Genomic DNA, 8,414 nt, shown 5'->3' on the forward strand with positions numbered 1-8,414 from the left:
GAGGCTGGTGAGGGAATGACTGTTTATAGCTGCTATAACGTAAGTTGTCTCACGGACATTCCACAACATTAACATAACCATAAATGGATAAAAAGTACAGTCAAAATGTGTCTTCGACATTGCCAGTGTAATTGTTTTTCAAGCTGCTGTGGTGTAAGAGCAATAAAACACTTCAGGATGTGCTGTAGCAGGAAATGATTAACTTCAGGGTCACATCATACCATCTGTGATTATTCTCACCTCCAAGTGTCTTATTCATTTCATAATCAACTATTTCTGGCTAGTATTGAATTCTGAACGCATCAAGGAGAAGCTATCATTTTTAAGCAGCTGGAGTAAAGTTGCCGCAGACGTGGGTAATTGGGGGGGGGCGGGTGTATGGGTTGGGGGGGTTGGGCTGGTGGTGTGTGTGACTGGGAGGGATGGGGGTTGGCAGGGGTACATGGAAAGAGTGTGTTTTATGAGAATCCTTACATGTAATGACCGGAAGAGGTGCAAAGATGAGAGAATCCTTGAGCCGAGGGCAAAACAACATTATTGGACACCCCGGGGCCACATTCGTACTCATTCAAGCTACTTCTCACAGAGGAGGGTGACATGAGGATGAATCGTCATGAATCGACACACACACACACACACACATGCAGGTATATGCACACATACATACATCCCCAATATATATATATATATATATATATATATATATATATATATATATATATATATATATATATATATGTATATACACATATACCTCTTTACTCCTGGCCTTTGCTTCTGAATCCAATTACTTGTACGTCAGCGGTCGGGTGCTTTATCAAATAATACACAGAATCCTACAAGTAAGAAGGAGATACTGCACTGCATCATAGTAATGTGGGATTCGACAGGAAACAAAGGGAAAAAACAGGAAATTACAGTGCTGGTTTTCCCCCTGAACTCCATATCTCTTGTCATTATGACTGAAGATAAGATAAGATAGATAGATAGATAGATAGATAGATAGATAGAAAATTAGGAGACTAAGAACCCTTAATTATCCATTGAACACAAACACAAAAAAAACCTGAATAAATGGGTTGAGAAACGCAAGTGACAACAGGAATTAATATATTTTGCAGATGTTCCAGAACATTAAATGTAACTAGAAATATGCCATTTCATTTCTTAATAAATATAAAATGTAAAATTTTGTCAAATGAATGATGTATAAGAGGAACAAAACACATTCCTTACATATTAGGAAGGCAGTCAGTATGTGTCTTTATGTGCTATGTATTAGTATCCTTACTGCTGTAGGTCAATAGGTACATACTGTTTTTCTAAAATCATGTCAGTGAAGAATGATGGAAATTGACAATGTAGGATTATTTTTTTAAAAAACTGATAGAATAAAGCCTGAAAGAGAAAGAGAGAAAGAGAGAGAGAGAGAGACAGAGAGAAAGAGACTTTCTGACACTCTTTCTGTCCCAGTTGTATTAAAACATTTGTAAGTCAGCAGTTCCCTAAGAGCATCTGTCAGTCAAACTGCAGACGAGCTTTTTATGGAAACAGCCGCACACTGCGGTTCTGATAGCAATCTAAATGAGGAGCAACAGGATGGATATTATATGAACCGTGCTCTAAATTCAACCTCCTGCTCTGCATTAAATCAGGAGCGAACTCTTGCAAATTGCAAGCAGATGGAAAGAATAAGAACAACAACTGTACATCATATGTTCCTATATATATATATATATATATAGATAGATAGATAGATAGATAGATAGATAACATAGTTATATATGGTATATAACTTGCAGTGAAATGAGAACCTAGCCTACTCCTCTTTAGACTGTGCATAAAAAAAGATCAGAAATGAATAAGAAATAAGAGAATAAGAATAAGAAATATGAAATACATGTACAGGAATGTGCAAAAACTGTTGTGCAGAGAATGTGCAAAAAATGGATGTACAAAATATGCAAGTATGTTACATGTAGTAACAATAAAAAAGTGCAAATCTATATATAAAATATAGGTGTACAGTTGCTGACCATAGCCCATCTGTTGTCATGCAGGAGTAACACTGAGATGGCAGTGTGTGCGAGTGGATCAGATACGGAGTTTAAACACTGCATACACTTACACCATGTACACGTAAAATGCAAAATGTAAAATATAAAATGTGCACCCTGTTGGCCATGCTTGTAGGTGTACAACTGGGGGCTAAATCTCATCTTTGTTCATGCACGGTGTGTGTTTATTGTCCTCTAGCCTCCATCAGTGTCAGTTTCTGACCACAGCACAGCTGTTACTGTTTTTTAACTTAGCAGTGACACTGAGGTGTTTAAAAACCTCAGCAATGTGTGTCTGATAGAAAGTATATTATACAGTCAGGGGAAAAAAGTATTCAGAGACTATATATATATGTGTGTGTGTGTGTGTGTGTGTGTGTGCGTGTGTGTGTGCATGTGTGTGTGTGTGTGTGTAAAGGATACATAAAAATAAATCAAGTTCTAGATATAAATGCTGCAAGAAAAAATATTCTAATGCAAATTGCACAATTCAGTACAAAACATGACGAAGGTGAAGGAGCTTCTGAAAGAAAACGGTATTAAACACTTGATATAACATCCCTATCAATACACCTGGTTCGATAATATATAGGTGGAAAGTAATCATCCCTGGACAGATGCACCACGCAGGATTTCACAGTGTGCTCTCAGACTAAAAGAATAAAAGAAGAATAAAAAGAGTTGCAGGACGAACTGAAAGCAGCAGGACAACAGTTACACAGAGGACAATAAACAATGAACTGCACCACAATCATCTCGATTCCTACACCTCATGCACAGCTCCTCTGCTAAAAAAACCATTTAATCCAAAAGCATTTAGTCAAATCTCAACTCTTTTGGAACGATTTACTCTGGATGGAAGTTTTAACCAGACAATGTCCTTAAACATACAGCCTTTTTATCTTTTTTTTCGCTTCTGAATACATACTTTTCAGGTCATATTTATAAGTATACACTCAAAAGACTACACACTATGTGATTAACCTTGAAGTGGATATATGCACTTGAAGTATATTAAATAACAAAAAAAGTGTTTGAATACTTATACAGCGGGGACATTTATTTATTTTTGCTGGCTTTTTATGTTCTTAGTCCACTTGTCTCCTTGCAAATCAATACTGCGGTTCTTCTGACCGATCACCTTGATCGTATGATGAAACGTTTCTCTCATGATGGGCGTGGTCCCTTCCAGGATGACTCCGCCCCCATGTACAGGTCATGATGGCTCACTGGATGGTTCGATGAGGTTGAAAATGATGTAAATGTTGTAATGAGCAGCTATGGAAGATTTCATTACCATCATCTAAAGAGCATCATCAAAACACCAACTGAGGGAATAGCTTTTGGACGAATGGAGTTCATCCTTCTAGTGGAGGTCCAGAGACTTGGAACATCTGTGCCAAGGAACGTTGAAGCTCTTCTGGTTGCTTGTTTTAGCCCAACACCTTACTTTAGTGACCACTTTATCCTAGTCTGGGTTGCGGTGGATCCAGAGCCTATCCTGGAAACACTGGGAACAAAGCGGGAATGCACCTTGGTTGGGATGCTAGTCAATTGCAGGACACACACTTATTCCCACGTAGGTGCAATCTGAAGTACCCAGTGAACCTACCGGCATGTTTTTCATAGAAAACCGAAGAACCCATAGGAAACCCAGAGGATGAAGATACAGGGAGAACATGGGAAAACTCCAGACAGATAAAAACCTGAGCTCAGGACTAGACTCAAGACAGTAGGACATATCTTCTGGTTAATATTAACATGGTTCAGGTTCTACCCTAGTAACTAGAATGTTCAGGAGAACCACTGTCAGTCTCTTAAGCAAGCTCTTTTACATTTAACTGATCAGCTAAATGCTAAACTGCATTTAGTCTCACTTTCTTTGGATAAATTGGCTGTAAAATAAATAAATGTAATTTACTTAACGTAAATAAATGCAAATTAAGCATTTCGTTCCTTGACATTTTAAAGCCTTTTCCTTTTTCTGTTGGTTTTGCAATCTTGTTTATTGTGTTATTTATTCCTGAGAGCTGCAGCAAGCTCGGCAAGCAGCATATCTTTAATCTTTAATCACAATATTTTTGGATTTTCTGATCCCCCCCTACGCAAAAATTGCCTGGATTTCTTCACCTCATCTGAATTCACCTTCTCAAACCATTTAACACAGTGTTCCAGTCTGATTCACAAATGTCACGTCATCCCAAAATGGCCTGCCACTCTGAACACTAAACACGCCACACATTCAGCCACGTCCGTGTGTCATTAACTGCACTTACTCACCCCAAAACCATTTACCCTTTTGCTTTCGAATGTAATAAATATCTTAAATCTTTGACATGATTTGCACCTGGGCATCCAGATTGTCATGCTTACATTGCTGAACCTCACATCTCTCTTTTCTCTAAAGCAATCCATTTTACTTCCCAAGCCTTCACACGCATTGACAGGAAAATAATTAAGTTAATCGGTACAACGCTTTAGACGTGCAAACTACTAATTACAGTTTAAATGCAACTCCCAAAATAGAGCTCATCGTCCTCTAGCAGCTGCTTCAGCAACATGAGCTCATGAGCAAATTCAAGAATTATCAAGAGGCACGTTGTATAAAAAAAGGTTGTAATTGTTCAGATATAAAAATAAAAACACAGACGAAGCTGCTCTTGCTTAATAGGATTCATATGAATTGCATGTTTTATCAATCTGCCAACTAAAACACTTTTCCCTCCAAAAACTCTCCAAAATAGTGACGTATGAGCTTTTTGTGTACGCGGTAGAAGAATGTGTGGTGTTTTTTTTTTTTTTTTTTTTTTTTTTTTTTGCAGATGTTTTAATTGATCTTCATTGGTCAGATGCTTTTATAAATAAATGAGCTGGAATTCGTCAATCCATTTCTCTTACGTTCTTCTTCATACCTATAACAGCAGCTCAGTTTTCCCCACAACTTCTCACACTCGTGCGCATTTACACTTTAACCTTTCTGAACTCTCTGATCATGACCTCATCACAATGTTGAACTTCTGTCCTACACAACAGATGGCTGAGGTTTAGAGACAACGCTGTTGATGAAGTGTTCCACATATTCGAGACTACTGAGAACTGAGCTAGGAGCTGATTTTATTATAGACTGGACACATAAACATGGACATTCATTCATTTAGTCATCCATTCATTCATTCTGTCATACACCCATTCATCTGTCAATTCATCCATTTATTCATCCATCCATCCAACAATTCATTGATTCATCCATTCATTTACATTTCGTTTGTTAATCCATTCTTCTTGTTCTTCTTCATTCATTCGTCCATCCATCCATTCATTTATTCATTCATTCATTCCATCATACACCCATTCGTCTGTCAATTCATCCATTTAGTCATCCATCCATCCATGCATCCATCCAACAATTCATTCATTCATCCATTCATTTACATTTCGTTTGTTAATCCATTCTTCTTGTTCTTCTTCATTCATTTGTCCATCCATCCATCCATCCGTCCATCCATTCATTCATTCATTCATTCATTCTGTCATACACCCATTCATCTGTCAATTCATCCATTTATTCATCCATCCATCCATGCATCCATCCAACAATTCATTCATTCATCCATTCATTTACATTTCGTTTGTTCATCCATTCATCCAACAATTCATTCATTCATCCATGTATTTGTTTGTTCATTTGTTAATCCATTTGTCCATCCATCCAACAGTTCATCAATTCATTTGTTTGTTCATTTGCTTATTCCTACATCCTTCCATTCATTCACTGATTCATCCATCCATCCATTCATTCATCCATTTATTTTTTTGTTAAACCATTCATCCATCCATCCACCTATCCATATATTCAACAATTCATCCATTCACTCACGCATGCATCCTTCCATTCCTTCATAGACTCATCCATCCATCCATCCATCCATTCACAAGTCCTTCCAATTATTTATTCATTCATTCAAACCTCCATTCATCCGTTTGTTTGTTTCTGTTCATTCATTCATTCATTCATTGAGTCATCCTTCTATTCGTTCAGTCACTCACTCATTTACTCACTCACTCACTCACTCACTGCAGTCCCTGTTTTATACTGACACAAAGCAGCTTTAGTGAAAACAAAAACACACAATTCCAATAAATCTGTGCAATAAACAACCTCTTCATTTTCCACAACCTCCTCTGCCTCACACACACACACACACACACACACACACAAACACCATTTTTTCTTTTTATGTAGTGATGAGGAATTACTTATACTTTTCTGCATGAGTTGCCTTGTTTGAAAAAAGAAATCTGTAAAAAAAAATGTTTTTGAATAAAGCTATAAATCAGCAGACGAATGAGGAGGATTTTGAGCGGTGAGCAGCTTTTCTGCTGATTTTAGGTGCTATATTATGAGCCTTGTGTGGTGACTCACTGTTGCATCAATGTGCCATTGCAGTGTCTAGACAGGAACTATAGTTCAGCCACTGAAGATGATGATGATGATGATGATGATGGAATATTTGCTATACTTTGCTGTGAGTTAATGCATTTTTAACCCAGACTGACTGGCTTTCAGATGTGCACTACAGATTAGCTCCATTTCTACATGTAATTCATTTCAAAAAGCAACTTCATTTCTAAACCTATACAAATATGCATGCATGCACAAAGACAAGAAGTAGGCTGCACGTGCATTGGGAGATTTCTTTTCTCCATTTCCTGCCCACATTATTGTGCAATTATTCTGTTCAGAGCTTCTTAATTCCTCTATATGCTGGGATGGGAGTAACAGTAGCACTGCAGCTCGCGCGTCTCTGCATCAGTCCATGTTCGCATCTGTCTGCTTTACATATCACACAATTCTACACTAACTCGTTTTTTTAATGCATGATGAATTATACTGCATTGTGAACCGTTGTTCAGTTGTCCAGATACTCCACAGTGTGTCATGCAATGCACCGCTCGCGCCCTTGCGCGTTATCGCTCTCTTAGCCATATCAACGCTACAGAACACGCTCGAGCTCGAACTCAGAATGGCAAAATTTCATATCCAGATATTTTTGCATGCTCAATCGGATGTGAGGTGGACGCATGAATTAAGGATTTTTTTTTAAAAAAATGAAGATATGAAGATAGTACTCACCATCTCGGGCACTGCTGGGACTCCTGCGATCCCTCTTTTCGCTTTGGGGTCTGATTGTGGTACCCGGGAGAACGCGCGAGTCATGCGTGCGGTTTGCGCACACACGCGCACACACGCGCACACACGCACAGTCACTGCGGGGCAGAGCTAGGCAAAGAGCATGCTCTAGCCCACTGTTTGCCTTCCAGTGGATTTGACAAAAAATTGTGTCCTAAATCATAATATTTAGACAAGTCCACTAAAAGATCCTCCGTGTAAGATAGCATCCAACAGCGCAGTATTCATCAGACAAGCGGGGAAAAATACCCGGATGCGACACTATAAAATCCAAATCCAAAGTCTCCAAACACTGGACACTGGATTTAATCCAACATTTATATCGGTGCAATATATTAGTGTACGAGTTAACTTAAACATGGCATGCAGAAATTAATTCAAAACATGTCCAGATTCCTTAGATGATACATTGTCTTATGTTTAGTTAAAATTGATTTATGAATATTGACTTTTTCTAAATAACACATTAAGAAATTCATCCTACTTGTCCATGTGTTTCTAAACAAAAGTTATTAACATTCAGGTCTAAACCAAGATGACCAAAAATGTCTGACCAAAATTATAGAAATGATCATTTCCCCAACAAAATAGAGCAATATTCTTAATATGTACAAAATTTCCACAAGGCATGAGACATCTGAATTTGGAGGTTAAAAAAAAAATAAAGTGGTCATTTGATTGATTGATTGATTGATTGATTGTCTGTCTGTCTCTCTGGTTGATTGATTGATTGATTGATTGATTGATTGATTGATTGTCTGTCTGTCTGTCTGTCGGTCTGGTTGGTTGGTTGGTTGATTGATTGATTGTAGAAAGTTTGCAAAGATATACCAGAGACATGCTGCATGTCTGGGGAAGTATATCGAGGGGATCCGTGACTTTTACAATTTTGTCATAATGGTGGTAATCTCACCAACAACTCATCATCATCATAGTTATTATATTAATTATTGAGTTCTTGTATCCAAAACTAAAAAGCAAGGCCAATAAATCAAGTCAATGTAAATCTAATCTAGCAATTTTACTAAAATGTGTTATTCAAGTGGAAGATTCAGAACGCTTTATGGCACCAATAAATAGCTAAAAAAATGTTACACACACATATAACACATATAAAATATGCCTAATATTTGACATTGTGTCAATAAAATAAATCTCTACTGAAA

At 37.6% G+C, this 8,414-nt stretch overlaps 1 protein-coding gene across 6 annotated transcripts in view; it reads right to left on the reverse strand.

Moving 5' to 3' along the window:
- Positions 1-7,485, reverse strand: part of adcyap1r1a (adenylate cyclase activating polypeptide 1a (pituitary) receptor type I) — a 34,366-nt gene extending 26,881 nt beyond the window's left edge. For 3 of the 6 annotated variants that reach the window (XM_026946116.3, XM_026946115.3, XM_026946113.3), the window contains exon 1: positions 7,192-7,484. The gene's annotated coding sequence lies outside the window, so the exon portion shown is untranslated. Of the gene's footprint in view, positions 1-7,191 lie in introns of all 6 variants that reach the window. The other 3 variants (XM_026946112.3, XM_026946111.3, XM_026946117.3) reach the window with 2 other exon arrangements.
- Between the last annotated feature and the right edge of the window lie 929 nt (positions 7,486-8,414).

Source organism: Pangasianodon hypophthalmus, chromosome 21, assembly GCF_027358585.1.
Source record: "Pangasianodon hypophthalmus isolate fPanHyp1 chromosome 21, fPanHyp1.pri, whole genome shotgun sequence".
NCBI lineage: Eukaryota > Metazoa > Chordata > Actinopteri > Siluriformes > Pangasiidae > Pangasianodon > Pangasianodon hypophthalmus.